We start from the raw sequence: 19677 nt of genomic DNA, 5'->3' as shown, positions 1-19677 counted from the left end.
TCATTTTTTTTTATTACTCGGGCATTTTTATAAATATTTTTTATAAAGGAAAATAAATTGTACAAATTCCTCCATGTTCGATGTTGAGATAAATATAGACAAATAAGTGAGGTAAAAAATAAAAATACCTAAAATAATTTTTATTTATCGATTTAAATAAAATACTTTATAAACATATTTGATTTCTTATAATTTATTAATAATTACACAGATAGAAGAAGTAAATATTATGCGTCCCATATTATGTATTATTATTGAAAACAATGATAAAAATGTATAGTTATCGACGTTATTATTTCCATCACTTAATTTTGTGTAATTAACTACAAAAACGGTATTTTAGTTTTTTTTTATATAATATAGTATTATTATGTACTCTATCGACCATCTATATAATTTTTGATGCCGATGACTGGTCGACATTAAGTCAGGCACTCAGGCTATAGCTTATAGCTTGACTGATCAGACCTTTAGTTTGGCTTATGGTTATAAATGCAAATTTTTGGGGAGTTCCCCGAATGAGTTCCGAGCAAAAAAGGCCATACATTGATGTAGCCCAAGTACATCTTCGTTCATTTAGGGCCGTAGCCATTTTCCTCCAAAAAAAATAAAAATAATTCTTGACTGTTAATCTCTACTTTCTATTTTCCTCTATTAAGTAAATAGTATATAACATTATATTTTTTTATAATTATAGGACATTTCAGCAATAAATTAATACCTGTTAAAAATAAAGGAAAAATTAAACATAATAAAATTAATATTATTTTTGTAATAACATATCTAGAAATGACTCCGTTTTGCAATTTAAGAATTGCATTGTCGATTTCTCCATGACGTTTTTTTTACTCGATAGTCTTTCGAATTTTTTGGAGTATGAATAATTCTTATTTTACAATAAACATTAGTTTGAATTTGCTTTATAATATTGAGCCACATAAACATGTTTGGCTTTTCTTCATAAAAATTTTCTTTAAAATGTGAATGGAATGACTCACATGCATTGGTAGTTCGTAATAATGAAGAAGATGATTCTGCCCAAATAAGTGGTGGAAATGTAGCATTATCTGAAATGTACGTGTTTGTTAGCATACTGATTCACTTTATTATCGTTAGGTATAATGCTTATAAAATCTTCAATAAAACATTTAGAAACTTCTCGTGGAGTTAGAAATATGAGCCCAAACGTATTTCTAATCTAAGAATCAATTTCAGAATTTTTTTTCTTTATAATCTTGAACTAAACCAAGACTTTGAATTTTTCGAAATCAAGATTGTGTCAGGTGAAATCTACAGCCAACTATTAGTGTATAAGGCCATACTATAATATAGACACTACATCATAAATAGCTTGCTCAAAATCAATTGTGATTGATTTTGGATTTATTGTCAATTTTAATTCAATACATTTAAGTATAATATGGTCGAATATATCAAAATATGTGTTAGTGGATTTATTAACTAGAAGACAAAACACAACTGGTATATAATGTCCGTTTTTAAAGATATATATTGTAAATATTTAGTTGAAATGTTTGGCGCTGTATGTAAATGTACCATCTTAATAAATATTTTCAGATTCACATAAAAATTTTAAGTCTTGGTAACAAGAAAATATTAACACATTTTTATCATCATCATTAACAAGTAAAAAAATTGTTCTTCAGAAGTAGTATGAATATTTTTTCTGATTTTATCAATATCGGTATTATCAAAATTTAAACAGTGGATAGAACTTTGTCCTAATTCCTTAAGTATTATTTTTTTGGTCGTAAGAATAAATTGTCAATTGCTTTTGTTAATCTAGATTCTGATTTTGACTTATACGCTAAAAAATATTTGTAACCATCACGAATTATCAAAGGTTTTCCGCGAGAACTTTCAATAAACATCGCTTTTTCAGATGTGTTAAAAATTTAAATTTAATAAAAACACAAAACCTATAAAACATATCCAAAACTATAGGCATGTCTAGTCGGCTAGTTTTATTATGCTACTAAAAATATCGTCTTATTGATACGAGTATATATCGTATATATTCGTGTGTCTGTCTCACTTAATATGTATAATCATAATAATCAGTGACAACTGACATACAATATAATATATTATATAAGTATATAAGTATATAGCCGTATATTATATGTACAACGTACGTATCTTTATTAATTATTAGGCTTAATCAAAGTTATAATATTAAGTTATTGACTGTTATAAACTGTGAGTGCTGTCGGACACTCGGACTAGCGTTTTTTAATAGCCGATAAAAACGCGACCAGAATGTAATCATCAATCGATAAGCACAAAATATGATCTTAGCCTTACTCTATATTTTTAATACAGAACGTAACTCTACAACACAGGCTAAAATATTGAAGTAAAATAGACATAATTTTAGTCGAAAATAATGTGGAGAAAAGTGGACATTAGAGCAAAATGGTATCTCGTTTTTAGAGGAAAATGGAATCGCCCTCATTTAGAGTTATCCTGGGTGTACCATGAAGAGATGAATTGATTTACACCTCAAAAATATTTGGTTATTATTATTTTTATAATTATTTTATCACACACCCGTTTTTAAAATTTTGGGTGTTTGTACTAATATTTTAAAAAGTTTATAATTAAATTTTATATTATTTATTAATGTTAGGTTGATTTTTAGGTTAATTTTCACATAATTTAATCTAGAGTTTTTTTTATATTATCGCCCGCGAATAAAAATGTTTTTTATTGACTGATCTAATTTTTTTTTAAATGCATAATTACAAGTTTGAATTAAATAACAATTTGGGTAGTACTTAAATATGCTATCTACATTATAAATATATTGTTTTCACAGTACATAAAGTAGCTAAATTTTTTATATGAAAACATTACCAAGTTTTTATAACTGTCATTCATTAGAATAAATGATTCATTATCTGTGAATGTTAAATTTAATGAACTGTGTACGTCTTGAATATTAGTTGGTTTTTTAGGTAATATTAAATGGCTAGTATTAGTATTAATATTTAATTATTATAATACTATATATATATACATATTGTTCATACAAAATTATATAAACTTAAATAATTCAAAATGTAATAACATCATTTTGTAAATACATTCTTAGTATAAATAGATGTATTTAAAATTAATTTACATATTTTGAAACTGCCATTGTGTGTAGTAAAATTTATAATATACGTTAAAGTTAATTTTCCAAAAATAATTTTTTTATATTGTAACAAAATAATTAAAAACGTAATTTATTGTTTAAATAAGTAATTTTGATTAAATTTGAACTTCAAATGTCCTTGAAAAAAAAATGTTCTTTTTATATTTTTTTAGATTTTATAGTTTCAATATGAGAAATCTTGTATTTAATTTTCAAAATTTAGGTATAAAACAAAAAGTTTTTATCAATTTCCTATCAAAAAATCGTTGTAGATGAATTTCGTCAACATTTTAACACTTATAAAAAATCTTGTATTAATTTTTCAAATTTTAGATATAAAATCAAATTTTTTTTATGAATTTCTAACGACAAATTAATTTGTACATTTTTGAGATTTTAACTTTGAACGCTTAAAGAAAATATTGTGTCTATAGATTTTATGTATTAAATTTTAAAGTATTTCTACCTAGCAAATAATTTTTAATCAATAATTATAGAAAAAATATTTGCATGCTTATAAATAACTTATAAAAAGTAGAAAAATTTATAACAATTTTACATATTTAAGTATGAAATGTAATATTAAAATATAATAGTAAAACACTATTAATTTTCAATTTAATGACAATTAATTGAACACTATTACCTAAAAATATTTATTAATTAAAATATGATAATAATAGGTCCAGTTGATTAACCCTCTGGACCAGGGGTCTCCAACCTACGGCCCGCCAAGCTTTTTGCACCGGCCCGCCAAGCTAATTAATGTTTTGAAAATAATATATTAATTTTCATTATTTTTAATTTATTTTTTATTAAATTGATTAATAAATTAAAAAATTATATAAATAAACATATATTTTTTTAAATAAATCTCATCTATTCTTATTTATTTCTCAATTTCATAACCTATCAGATATTCCTAGAATCCTAGATAGACAACATTTTTTTTTTTTTTTTAGACAACACATTTCTAAAAATGTTGGCCCGTGATGCCAAAGCGTATATCAAATTTGGCCCGCCGTAAAAAAAGGTTGGAGACCCCTGCTTTGGACTCCTTGATACCCAGTCTGCTCCAGTGTACGAAATACAAATTAATAAGGAAGATTTTTTACATGTGAACGACAGACTAATAACATAGTTGGATTTTTAACGATATTGAAATTAGAGGTATTATGCAATGTACAAAATATTCATATTATGTATTAACGGTATGTAGGTACATTTAAATCGTGTCCAAAATTTTATACGTAACTTTTTATCATTCATAAACTTTATAATGATAATTATATACCTCTTATATTTTTTTTACTACCAAATAAGCATACCGAAACTTATGAAAAATTATTTAAACATATTATGTATTACATAATTATAATATAAATGGTTTTTTGTTCTTACCTATATACGTTTACGTATATTTTGTATTTACTATACACGCTGCTGTAAGACTTGTATTATCTATAGCTAAAGTTAAGGATGCCGTTTTTATTTAGGTCAATCTTGGTAGAGCAAAATTTATACTTTATTTGAAAAAGTTTTCAAACAATATTATTCAGAAAAAGGCAAATTTTTAAAATATATTTTTGGGTTACCCTTAGGCCTTATTACATTTAGATAGTCTGAAAAATATTTTAAGAATGATTTGTATCAATTTTACTTTTGAATACAAACGAATTAAAATATGTTTATAGTATTTATTAAGCCGATTACAGCAGATGATTTTATATATATAATTATATAAATTATCGATGAAAACAATTATTACTGTAATAATAAATGTATTTAGAAATTCAAAATTAAATTATTGGTAGACTATGTGTCCAACCTTTTTGTGGTGTTTTTTGGGTAACGCTATTAGGCCAAATTAGCAATGTAGGAACTGTAATTCACCTAGTAGCAAAGTAAAACTGGGATGCAAACCGCCTTTATCTAACCAAATGGTACGCATTTAACCTGATACCAAATATACGATCTATCAACCGACCGACCGTTTTTTATATGCACTGATTTATCATGAAATTGATTTTTACATATCCATTATAGTAGTTAAATCAATGATGAGGAACACCTATTATATAGCAAAGAACTTTCTTATTATTTATATAAAAAGATTAAGTAAAACATTATAAATAATATTTTATGTACCTATGTGTAAAATATTATTATGATTATAAGTTGATAAATTAATAGCTAATTGCTCGAGTGCTTGAGAATATATCGATTATTTATTAAAAGTATTTTGAAATTACATGTAAAAAATAGCAACATTTAAACTTTTATACCATCAAATATTAATTTATCGAAATTCTTTTACACAAATATTGTTTCGTAAAACATTTTAATTTTCTTGCAAATTAATTGGATATATAATTGTCGAGAGAAAAGTTTTTCGCTTAAAATTTCAGTTACATAATTCAAATAAAAAAAAAAAAAAATATAAATTTACAGAATATTAATAAATAATAGTAAAAATATCGTTACAAAAATTTGATTTAATTGTTCACCAAAGTAAACAAAAATGAGCGTTGTTTATGCTAAATGTCATAATAGATATTAAAAAAAAAAATTCAACAGTTTCATTGACATTTTAAATTTATTAAATATTTATTTTTATGAAAATTAAAGCAATTGAAAATTATACATAGTGTCTTCGTTATTTAGTTGATCACTGCAATATATGTATTAAACTTGATTACAAAATAAATAATTGTATCAGTGTGTACAAAAAACATTTCTAATTGGAGTCTGTCTATCAGCTTAATTTTTTTAAGGATATTGTATCATGTATAATTTTTTTATATTTGCAAAATATGATAGATTAAATTAATTTTTGCGGACAGTAAATCATATATATTGTGTAATAATTATTTTATTATTACCTTATATAATATAATAACAAGATGTTATTAACTTAAAAAAAAAATCAATACTTGACGTACCATAGTATAACGGAGTGAATTGGCTTGTAGTATGAATGGATTTTAAAATTAATCTAAATATTTTGAGAATTTAATTTTGAATAGTGAATAATAGTATAAGTAGTTACAAAAAAGTTTTAAGTTGCTACGAATAATATTTTTTGATTAAGCCGCATTAAGGGGGTAGAGAGTAAGAGCTAATATTAAGGGGTGGCACCGTTTTCGGCAAAAATGAATCTTTCCCTTTTCGGCCATTCTGAAATGTCCGTATTTGGTCAATACACTATTATGGTTGCCAATGAAATATTTTTTATATTTTTTTCTGTTAAACTGTCAATTTATTAATAACAGACACTTATATTAGTGAAGATAGCATATTTCCTCCTACTATTTGGCCATCTGGCTGTTCTGACTTAACTTGAACCACAAATGCATGCGAGTCTTATCATTCTTATTTTAATCAATGTTTTTACAAAGACTCCCCTCCAATTATATATGATTGAATATAATTAATGAGATTCAAAACAGTTATATGTAAAAACATGAAGTGCGGATATTCTAAAATTCCCAAAAGAAGGAAAAGTTCAGAGTTATCAGCATAAAAACCATACCAATATGATAAAATATGAAAGAGAAGAAATAACACGAATAGAACTTATTAAACCTATGTGCTATAATTATAAAAAATAAATAAATTTCCCTATAATTTTATATATATTGTGTAGATTGATAACCTAACTTTTATTTTTATATTTTTTTACTTTATTCAATGTATAAATTGTAAATTAATTATATTATATGATTGTAATTAGTAAATTGGCAGTTTAACAAAAAAAAAAAAAATGTGAAAAATATTTCATTGGTAACCAAAATAGTGTACTGGTTGAAAAGGGAAAAGTTCATTTTGGCCAAAAATTGTCTCGCCCGTATTAAGTGTACTGTGTTGCTCACGAGTCATAATCTAACCTAATTTAACATCAAGAATAAGGTAATAAAATCGTCATTTGTTATACGAGTATACTGTAATATTGTATTGTAAGTTTGAAAAATTGATAATTTGAATAATAAAAAAAAAATGTTTACCCTTTGATCTTAACCAATGGTTTACCCTAGAGCTATCATTTTAATGGGAATGATTGGCTTTAATATTTTGTTGATTCTGAGTATAAAATATTTGAATACCGCATTGAATTCTGAATTTTGAATTATATAATAGTCGGTTAAATAATGTTTGTTACTATATTACTTATAATGCGCTCAAATTTAATAAGTAAAACATTGCAGGTGGACAAAATAATTTTTATCTGTAAAAATCTATGTTTAAAATGTATAGCTCATGTTTTATTTTTCTTAGGTAGTGTATATTTTTTAAATTTTATACCTTATGTTATTTTATCTATTAATATTTATTTATTATTTTGTACTTATACACATTTAATTATATCTATCTCAGTTTGTATAATTTAACCTAACCTAATTACGCCACTTAAAAGACAAAATTTCGATCCAAAAATTATATTATGTACATTATGTTAATCATTATGAAGTAATGTATAGACTATAATCTATCATTGGTTAATGTGAAATGTGGATTTCCATGTGTAGTTTTAAGAACTATTTTAGTAGACACCTGACAAAACAATGATAAAAGTAGCCCATTTTCTGTGTACACAAATTTAAATGGGTTAGATGCACACTTTTTTGTATATTTGTCTACAAATTGTTTACACAATAAGTTTCGTGATATACAATCTAATACTCGTTGACATTGAGTTACCTGACCGTAGTACGAGGTTCAGAATTTAAAAGTACCTAATAGTTGTTTAAATAAATTAACTTTATACAGGTAGCGTAAATATATAATAAAATAATCATACTAAAAGTTAGTGTAGTTCTAATCAGTTTTGATGCTGATCCAGATTCGCAGCAATTAACTTTCCTATTTTCGTCTCTCCATACACTGCAGACTCAGTATTAAAAATTTTTAATATGTAATTAGTCTATATTTACATATACTAACTTAAAAGATTTATATACTTCTGGTTTAAATGTGAAAGATTAATTTAAATAATACTTATTTAAAAATATTTAGGACATGATCAAAATTGAAAAACAATTTTTATGTTTGGGGAAATAATGAGCAAAATTGTGTGCTAATCTTGTGTCAAATATTGGTGTAGGAAAAATTTTGGAATCGAAGTATTTTCGGTATATAGTGATATGTATTATTAACATATTTCTAGAGCAAACTAACTTAATTTTTTATATTACACTTAAACCAAAAGTATTCAAATTAAAAAAGTTAAAATGCAAATATACATGATAATTACATACTAAATATTTCCCAAAAACATTTTGAAAATTACACTGTTGTGGGGAGGGTAGCATGTTCGTTTAAAATATGTTATAAAATAATAATGGGAATATGGACATTCAATTATTTACTTTGTAGTCCTTTAAAATAATTAACATAAACACTGATCTGTATAGTAGTTGTTGACGTAATTATAATTGGTAATAATATTTTATTTTTGAGAATCAATTACCAGGTTTTTAGTTTAGATTAAATTATTGTTTATGCATTTAGATTTTTTGAATGAACAATTAACTATTAATATCTGAAAATGGTCCAGTTATTTCATATAGATTTTCTGGTATGTGAAATTTGTTACAGATTTTAGTAAAATTAGGACAGTGGATTTTAATAGTTTCACTGTCTTTTGCACAATGTGTATGATTGGTGCAAGATCCTTGGAGGTTTATTTTTGTCATTTTGATATCTATTTATGTAAGAACCTTTTTGTGATCAATTCTGAACCTATTTAGTAATTAATAATATGATATAATATGTAGTTATTTTACTGTACCACAATCAGTACTGATAGGTTCTACAATTTTAGACAATAATATACTTGAAAATGTGTATTTGCAGATACGTACAGGGATACAGCTAACACAAAAAACAAAAAAAAGATCAACATAGTCTTATCTAGTTATATAAAAATAAATAATTTAATATTTTACGTATATAAGTACGTTCATATAGAACTCGATGTATTAGACAAATAGTTAAGTATAGTCCTATATAGTAATTAGCTTATAATATAAAGATAGTATATATAGTTATATACGATTTATTTCATAAATACCCACAATCTTAAAATTTTTTAACAAAGAATTAGTTCGTGGTAATATTTAGTAAATCATCAGAATTCTGTCATGTCATAGAAATACAATACATGTGAATTTAATGTCTCTGATTTTAAATTAAAAGTAATTAAATATATATTGCAGTATATACATATATAAATTTTATCATAACATTCATAACCATAGTTAAATTCAAAAATCACGAGAAATTAAGATAAAAATACAGAAAACGACCTAAATTCAATATTTATTTAAATCAGTTACGAATAATAATTACTAATTATTATATAGGTTTGTAAAATATAGGATCTATGTTATCTCGAACAGATGTACAAAGTACGTAGTAGATACTAGAGTTGCTTGTATACAATAGTGTTGTGCTGTTTGTTTTAAAATTAATGATTAAAAAGAAAAAATGAGGTATTAAGTATTTTCAAAGAGAATTTGATAACTTAATAGTATAATAAATTATTTAGTTTACATTTAAAGTCATTATTCGTTTCTTTTTAAAATTGTCTTTAGTTCATTTTAAAATTTTTTTTTTAGAATTTACGCAATCACTTTTTATAATTGCGTTTTTTAATAAAGTTCATATTCATATTAAAATCTCCCTATTCTTTTTTATATATGGTTAACATTTTGCAAAAGTTAAATATAGCCTTATAAATCTATTAAACGGAAATTCAACACAGATTGTGTTTTAGAATTCATTTTTTTTCTATATTTTGAAATGGTAAACGAAAAATCGTTGAAATTTATGATACTTCCATTTTTATCTTGACCATTTTTAGGTTAAGCGGGATCCTTTAAGAAATGTTTTACGAATCTTATGATTTATTATTGTTTTCAAATTTAAAATAACACAATATTGGCTTATGCCATTAGTCTTGGACTTACCATTCTGACTAGTACTCAACTGTAATATTATTAGTATTTTGTAAATTTACTTTTATTTTTTTTTATTATGTGATTTATAAGTAAGTATATTGTTTTTAATCGTTTGAATTGTTTTGGGTTTATTTTTTTTTTAGCAATACTGCATGAAAATTTAAATTTAAATTTATTTAAAAACTTCAGTCATTAAAATATTGTTATATTTAATTGAATCGTTAACTGCAGAAAGGGGATAAAATTTATCCAATAAATCCACTTTTTATCGTTTTTCAGGAGAGACAAAAAATTAATTATTATCAATGTCTTAGTTTTGTTGTAAACTAATATTTTCAGATCTTTGAATAGTCAAATTTGTTTTTTTTTTTAGTAGTAAACCATGTATTTACGTGTGCTTAATGCAAAATGATAGTAAAATTAAAATTTATAAAAGTAGACTCACTTTATTTGTTTGTAGATAATTTTTTTTTTAACATAATTTTTTTATTCAGAAATCTGTTACAATAATAAAATAATAAATTTAAGGTATAATATTAGTACACATAGGAAATATAGAGTGAAAAGACTTCCTAGTGGAGGCGCGCTTCGTTAATTTTAGATGATTTATTTAATTTATATTACAAAAATTATGAAATAATAATATTAGCATGTATCTAAGTGTAATAATAGTAATAATATATTTCATACAAGAACATTAAATTACATTTTTTCATGCTTAGAAATTATTTTGGATGTTAGACTAAATGTATTACTTATTAAATAGTGAAATCCCCAATAATGAGGGGTATTTTATTAATAAAAGAAAATAATATTTTAAAATATAGTACAATAATATTTGAGTAGATATAGTATTAAATACTTTTGAAAATAATTAGGTATATTATTTGGAATGGAATTGTTTATATTTTAAAAACATATTTTAGAAATTAAAAACGGCTTAGAATTTACATTTGTTATTTAGAACTTAATTCAGGTAGTGTAAAATGATTTAGACTATGTTAGTAGGTAAAGTAGCTTCAGAAAAATTTAAAAAATCAAATAAAGTATTTTAAAATTATTTGAATTAAATTAATTTATGATTTAATTAAATTTAGACATTATGTTTTATCTTAAATAACTTAAGTTTCATTTTTAAATGGATAATTATATTTTAATTCAAATAAATAAAAATACGTTTACAATTTGAATAGGAAAACATTTTAGGTATTAATTATCTACTTATGTATATTTGCTTACTAAACGCCAAGTGTAAAATTATGACCATATTATAATTTATAATATATATAATATATATGTATAATGACCAAATTAATATATTACCTACCTATTATTATTTTTTATCAACTTTTATATTTTTTGAACTTTAAGATATTATGTATTCTAAAAATATATGAATATTAATAATTATTAATGACCATTAAGGTTATTTGTATTTTAAAAATATTATAAAGAATTTATTGTAGTCTTTAATATTTAAAAACTAATTGTAGTATAGTTTTAGTTGATAATGTAAAATTTTGCGAATGTTTTTAATATAAGTTGATCATTGCAGTTAAAATAATTTAAAAACCAGATAAAAAATTAAAATCAATTATATGTTTCAGTATAGTAGATAAATGAATAGTTATCCGATACAGTAATAATTTTCATAAAAATGTGTTACAAAAAAGTCGTTGACGGTGACAAGCACAGCGGGACACTCCATATATATGGTGCATATACATGCTAAGCTTATAAATAAATATACAAACGAAAAATTTAATATATTTGACACTTTGGAAATAATTTAAGCTAAAATATAATAATGTGGTGTATGATATGACATATTACAGTATTATTATAGTCACACCAAAGTACATCCACCTCTCCCAAGTGGCCGTGTTAAGGTCAAATGCGGTTATAATTTTTTATTATATCTCTCGTCAACCGTATTACCGTAAACAATTTCATTCGGCTTTTACTTCTTTTATAAATTCTTTACAGGATACGTACGTTGTGAATATTTTAGTTCATTTGTATTTTGTGCATTTTTAACATCTTTTGTTTTCATAGTCACGTATTTCTATTATGTATCTAAAATGTCATGTTATTGTTGTATGAATGTATTTAAATAATAAATTTCATTAATTTTTTTAGAATATTATTATACTTCAAAATGATGAGTTTTTGCTATAATAAGATTCGTCTTATATAGTTATAATAGGTACCTAAACTTCAACTGTATAGTATGTTTTTAATTTCGAAAAGTCTTTAATTTTCATTATATTTTATACATATTATTTTGTGATTCCGTAAATTTATACTTTTAAAAAAGTAATATACTTTAATATTGAAAATTTGAATTAATAAAATGTACTATTGATATAACGTCAAATTTTGCGTTAAACATTAACGATGTTTGAGTATTGAAGAAAGACGCAGATGGACAAAATTATTATCATGAAATTATCGTTGTACATTTTTAGGGAATATTATTACTTAAATCGTATCATTTTAATAAAAGAACAATCATTTTTGTTATCAATCCAAAAATTTTGTTGATATTGCTATTATAAATAAAATGATAATGATATATTTGATGTTTTATGCTTTGAAATAAAATTTTTTTACTCTAAAATAAAACATTTCATCATGACAATTAGTAAAGTAAAATAATGTAGTATGGTTATAATTTTAAATAGGTAATGACAATTTAAGCTAAGTTTTAATCAGTTGATACCATTATTTTTTAATAATAATTATTACACATCTTAGGTGTATAATCTTTACTGTCAATAACAATAAAATTCTGTTTATTTTAAATTTAACACAATACAATGTATTGTTTCATTGTTACGCTACAAATACTTTTTCAAGTGTATACTATTATGTACGACAATTAACAACAAAAAAGCTAATTTTAAAGTTTAGATTTATTTAACTGTCGCAAAAAATGTGACTGAAGATAATACATCATGACAGAAGCTTACAGTAAATTACGATCCTGAAACGATTTTGGGATTATAAAATGTCATGATTGGGACTCACGTGTTTAACGGTACCTACCTATACATTATTGTAATGATTCATGTACCTAACAACTATAATTTTATACATTGAGTTAAAAATAATTATAATTTAGATGGTTCTTTTCTTCTAATTAGAAATCTGAAAATTAAATAAGTGATATAAATGTTGTAATATTATAATAATTGATATAGAAACTTGATCGTAGTTATTTTATTCTCGAAATGAGATAGTTATAGGTACTGTATTTTTCCAAAATCCTTTTTCCTCTATATAATTTAAAGAATTTAAAATGTACTCAATTATAATAAATATAGTTTAGTTAAGAGTGTAAAATAATGTTTTTATTTAAACTAAAACACAATAATTGATTTAAAAAAAAAAAAAATTATTTGAAAAATAAATTTTTGATTAGATATTATTTGAATGATTATTATTAATTATTTATCGTATATATTGTAATTATTAAAATATGAAATATTTTCATTAGTTAATTCAAATATAAATTACACACAATTAAAAAAAAGCGGGGGGGGGGAGAGAAGTGAGTACTATACTGCCTAAAAGTAGGTGTCAAGTGGGTCACTGCAGTAATGGATGTGATAAATTTTAATTCAATGATAATATACATTTTATATCATTGTAAAACGATTCTGAGCGGATGTGGTCGTCAGCTTATACACTAAATATATTTAATTATGATATTTCTTATTATATTGTTACTAAATTATTAATTTTACTGTTAATATTACGGTCGGTTTATTTGATTTTTGCCTAAAATATTCCATTTAGGATATTATTAATATTTAGTTATCTTAATAATATATTCTTGTTATTTACTTTTGAGTAAATTTCATCTTAAAAACAATGTGAAAAGGTTCAATAAATAAATATGCATAAATACTTATCTGAATATTTTGAAAATGCCATTGTGTAATATAAAATTTATAATGTATGTACGACTTTTAATTTCCCCGCAAATAATATTTTTTAAACTATGACAAAATAACGAATATCATTATTCGTTGTTTAATTAGGTATATAATTTTATCTAAATTTGAATTTTGAATTTGAAGTTTTTTGGAGGTTACCTGATAAAAGTACTGCGAATTTTATATTTGAACCCTCTCTCCTGCACCAAGTTACAACTTGATCTAATTTTCTACTAGAAACTACACCTAAAGTTGAAAATTGAATCATTTTTATTGCCCCTAAATGCGATGATAGACACACACACACACACACACACACACAAAGATAAATAAATAAAAAAAACACATCATTCTAAAATAAATACATTCAGTATCTAAAAGTATATTATTTTATTATATTTATTATTGTATATAATAATAAATATTATGAATAATATATTAATTTATATTTGTAAAATAATAATTGAATAATTTTTATATGATGTAGGTTTTTAGTTATTATAATTTGTTAATATATAATTTGTTGGATAAAGTCAATGAGAAAAATAAAGAATTTCTAAAGTTATCTGACAGATTAGGAGATAATTATATACAATTTGTAAACAAACTACGTTTAATTAATTGTTTATAAGATGCATCAATTAAAATATATTAAAAAACATTATAAATATTGCTTTTATGATATTTTTTAATAATATTATTTTACTTTTTTTTTTATAAAGGTATTCATTATCATAATTACAATATACTTGTTTAAAATATAAAATTAATTTTGCTGATGTCGAAAAAAAAATATATGTTATATATAAATATTATTTAATATTATACTAATATTTTTTAATAATTAATATTATATTGACTTTTAATATAATGAAGGAAGTACGATCACCGGATGGTTTCTTCCCTCACTCAATACATGTTAAATCTGCTTACAGCTATATTCTTATTATGCCAAGGGCATAAATTGTATATTTCAAAAAAAAAAAAAATTTTTTTTGGTATAATAAAATGGTCATGGTCATGATTATAAAAATTATATTACATTAATACTATAAATGATCAGCGTGTATAATTTAATCGATATACATATATATTTATTAGATATAGTTGTCAATATAATTAGTACCTAAATTAGTGACAACAATACTTCTTAATAATAAGTAAACTATGATATTTAACATAATCAAATTCTAAAATTTTCAATGATATCAATATTTATATTTTCATAACTATTTTCTTAACTATAGGTGTATATTTTTTTTATTTAAGGAAATTAGGTATGGTTTTGATGAAAAATATAATTTAAAAAAAATGTTAATATACCTCATTTTTTTGATGAATGAGCAGTGAAAGAAAATAATGAATTTTATTCTTTTAAATTTTTTCAGGAAACAATAGTTTTGCTTACAACAGCGATTTTTTACTTATTGATGATTATCAACAAATAAAATATAACTATATAGTACAAGTGGGCAACAATGCATTCTGATTGACTACCAAATTTAATCTTTACTTTTTTGGAACTTATCAGAAAACTAACTTTATCAACCTTATAATGTATGATAATGGATTATTATATTTTAATATTTATCTATTACATTCAAAATAAAAGTATATATTCTAATTAAAAATGTATGTTACGTACGTAATGTTAAGTACCACTTTTTAGGTTGATAATTTTAACGATTGTACATCATATTTTACATTTTTTAACATTGTGCCATTATTTACAAAGATAATAAAGAAACAAGTGTTGATAAAAAAATGTGCATATAAATGGAATGATTTTGTTAGATCGTGCCATAAATATTAAAATAATATGTTGAATAATTTTTGTAATGTGTTATTATTACAAGTGTTTTATAGTAGGTAGGTATTAGTTATAAAAACTATTAGGTACATGTCTATATTAAATAACTATTTAGGTTGAGATAAATGTCATTTTATTATTTATTGTATTCCTATATGCACTATAAATTTGCCAGTTGATATTATGATTTTGTATTACCTAATAATAGAAATTAAAATTAAATTAATTATTATATACATTATTAGATTGTATAATTATGTGGGTTAATCGATATTTAAAAATAAACAAAGATTTTTAAATTAAAAAAAGATTAAAAAGTTGATATAAATTCCGTGGAATATAATATGTATGTAATATGCGTTAGTTTTTTCTCAATTATAGTTTGTGAACCATTTATCTGGACAGTTTCTCTTGATGCCTTAATTGCAATTTAACTAAAAGAACAAAATATATAAAATTGGATATCACTATTATAAAAAGATAATTTATTTTTTATTCATTTAGTTTTAAGCGATTCAAGAACAATATAATTATATTATTGAATATTATCATAAAAATATTTTATGATTAGTACAAATAATAACAATTAATAATTGTGTATAAATAAATTATTTAATTATTTATCTATAAACTTACTAGTTTAATAAATTCAACAAATTCAGTAATTTTTTTGAAGTCTCATTCATTGAAGTTTTTATTTACTTGAACTTAGTATCACAGTGAAGTGTTAAAATATTTTGATTAAATATTTCTATAGGAATTCATTCTTTCTTCACCAATTTATTCATATTTATGTTAAACTAATATATAAATGTGTAGAATTTAATACATTTATTAATCGTGTGCATTTAATTTGTACTTGTTTTTTCGTGTTATAACATTCTGTTTTTATTTAATTATTATTTTATTATTTAAAAATTAATTATAAAGTTGCGCTTATACATTTAATATAATATAGTATTAGCAGTTTAGGTGGTATAATAATTATAATATATAGTAGAATCTATTCAATTTTATATAATCTGTTTCCTAGAATCATCCTTACTTATTCTTTATGAAATCTGGATACTATGCCCCTAATTACTAAAAATAATATAAAACTATATATAGGGTGATTCACTAACAATGTTCATTTCCTTTTTTTTCTTTTTCTTTTAATTTTTTTTTTTTTTTTTTGGTTTTTAAATTTGTATGAAAACATAAAATCATATTTTAAATTACTTAGATTTTCTACGTCATTTAAGAAGTTTTCTGTAATGATACAAACTTTTTTTGTAAATGAGAACTACTTTCTAAATGTGCAATAAAAATTCAACCCAATTTTCTCGTTGAATGTCGACAGACAACTACTATAAATGAAAACCATGTATCTAGATCTTTTATTTGTCATAAAGGATAGGTTGAGATGATCAATAAACAAATATTAAAACATATATTCGTAAAAAAATTTATAGATAATTTGTTTTAATATAACTTACATTTTCATTTGATCTTTTCTCTGTTATTATTATATTTTTATTTTATTTTAACCAAAATGTAAATTTATGTGTAAAAATTGTCAGCCAACGACCCAGATATTGAGGTTTATCTAATCTTAATATTTTTTTTGTAAACGTAAAATATAATTTATAATAATAGTTTTCAAACGTAGATGTTGAATATCTTTTTTACTATAAAGTGTAGAGCTGATAATTTTTTTTTTGAAAATTGTTATTTTACCTCTGAATTCAAATTTAAGCAAGATTTTTTTTTAAAAAACGTCGAATTTAAGCCATTGGTTGACAATTTTTACTTATAGATTAACATTTTAGTTAAAATAAAATAATAACAATTTTAAAAATATAATAATTACAGAGAAAAGATTAAATGGAAACGTGAAGAGTACCATAACGAGTAATTAAAGAAATGAAAATAATCTAAGGAAAGAATAAACAGATGAGTCTGAATATAAGATCGGTGGTATAATATAAAATGTCTATATTTTTTGTGCTTTGTTTTTTTGAAAATTTTAATAAAATATATAAATAGCTTATTAGTTTATGTAATGTTTGTATTATTTTTCATAATAGTTGACAAATTAAGCGAGTAGGAGTCAGAGTCTCCTAGTGATATACATTATATTGAAACAAATTATCTATATATTTCTTTTAACTCAGTAGGATTATATCTTGTCTATATATGGCTACATGTAGATGATATATAAAATAAAAAATTTATTTTTACATGAAAAATAATACTTGATCAGTCAATTTTTATTATTTGTATGAATATAAATATATATATTAAATGGATACATATTTATAAAAAATAAATCAGATAATTTTGTTTTAGAGTTTCTTAAATTTTAATTTCACAAATTATTATAAACAAAATAATAATATGAATAAAATAAACAAAGTATTATAATAGCAGTCGATCTCTAACTTTAAGCGAGGAATATTTTTATGTAACTGGAAAACGATTCTATTTCGTATGTTGCTGGGATAGGTCCGTATATTATATGCGAACCATGCATTGTTTTATGGAAATACCTGTCCCAAAACTTGAGACGTGACTGCACTTAAAGGCACATGACTACACGAGTATATGTCGTACCATATTCAGAAATATTTTAATTTATTTCTGGTGAATAAAAATTAATACCCCCAACAATATGGGACTCTTTTGTACCTCAATGTTCAACGCAGTATTATATGGTTCGTCGACATTTTTTATTGTACTTTGAAACATTTTATATTCAACGAGGTTGCACAGTCAACGACACGAATAAAATATTATTGGAATGTATAGAACATAAAATGCTGTGTTTTTATTTTCACGTTTTTCGGTGGTATAAAATCACCGACGACGCAAATTGTATTTAACCCGGGATCGACCAACGAATTTATGAATAGAAAGTCCCCTAAATATACGTCGAAAATGTGACCCCTCTTATTCTGGGTCGTTTTTCTCCTTCTCCCTCTCTCTCTAACACACCTCCTCTCATTCAATAACCCCTCTCACTGTTTTTTCGTCTCTCTCTTTCTCTCTTTCTCTCTCTTTATATATAAATATAAATAAATATATATATATATATATGTATATTTATATATTGCATCAAATAACTTTTATTCTTCGATTTCCCCCCCCCCCCCCCAAATTAAGGGTCAAAGAAGGTGACTGTGTACACATGTATACAAGTATGCGAGGTTTTGTATGCACGCGTGTGCTTGTATGCTGTTTGTGTAATGTGTATGTAGATATGGTCCAACGAGAGAACACTACTCTATACTACGTCGGCTCGGATCAGCTATTTTGTCAATAATAGCTGTGGCGGATAAAGTGTATAAATATGCCCCTAAAAATGCGTGAAAAAACATGTAAAGCATATTAATAACTATAACGTGTTTGTGATTAGTGTTTCTAGTAAGCAAAAACCGATAGCTTTTTGCTTTGATTACCGATTATTTCCTGGCATCAGTCCACGTCATCTTATATAGAGCTAAATTGTTACAGTTGAATTTATTAATTTTTTCATCGGTGTTGTTATAAACACGTGCCTGAAAAAAATATTAGGTTATAGGTACGAACAATATGAAAAATAAATAGGTCATTATTTAACATGTACACTGTGCTTAACCGCGCTTATTGCATATTTGTTATTATTTAATATTATTATAGTATTTTATTGTCTAACGTATTAAAATTACGTAATTTACTTAAAAACTATGTGGAATGCACGAGAGAAAAGTCTTTAAAACAATGTGGTATATTACGTAAAATGTTTTAAATATTGTTTTAAAATTATATCTCGGGTATGTAATTTTG

The sequence above is a fragment of the Melanaphis sacchari genome, unplaced genomic scaffold (genome assembly GCF_002803265.2).
Source record: "Melanaphis sacchari strain LSU unplaced genomic scaffold, SCAv2.0 Contig33_pilon_pilon, whole genome shotgun sequence".
Taxonomy (NCBI): domain Eukaryota; kingdom Metazoa; phylum Arthropoda; class Insecta; order Hemiptera; family Aphididae; genus Melanaphis; species Melanaphis sacchari.
Note: the sequence above shows the minus strand (reverse complement) of the source record.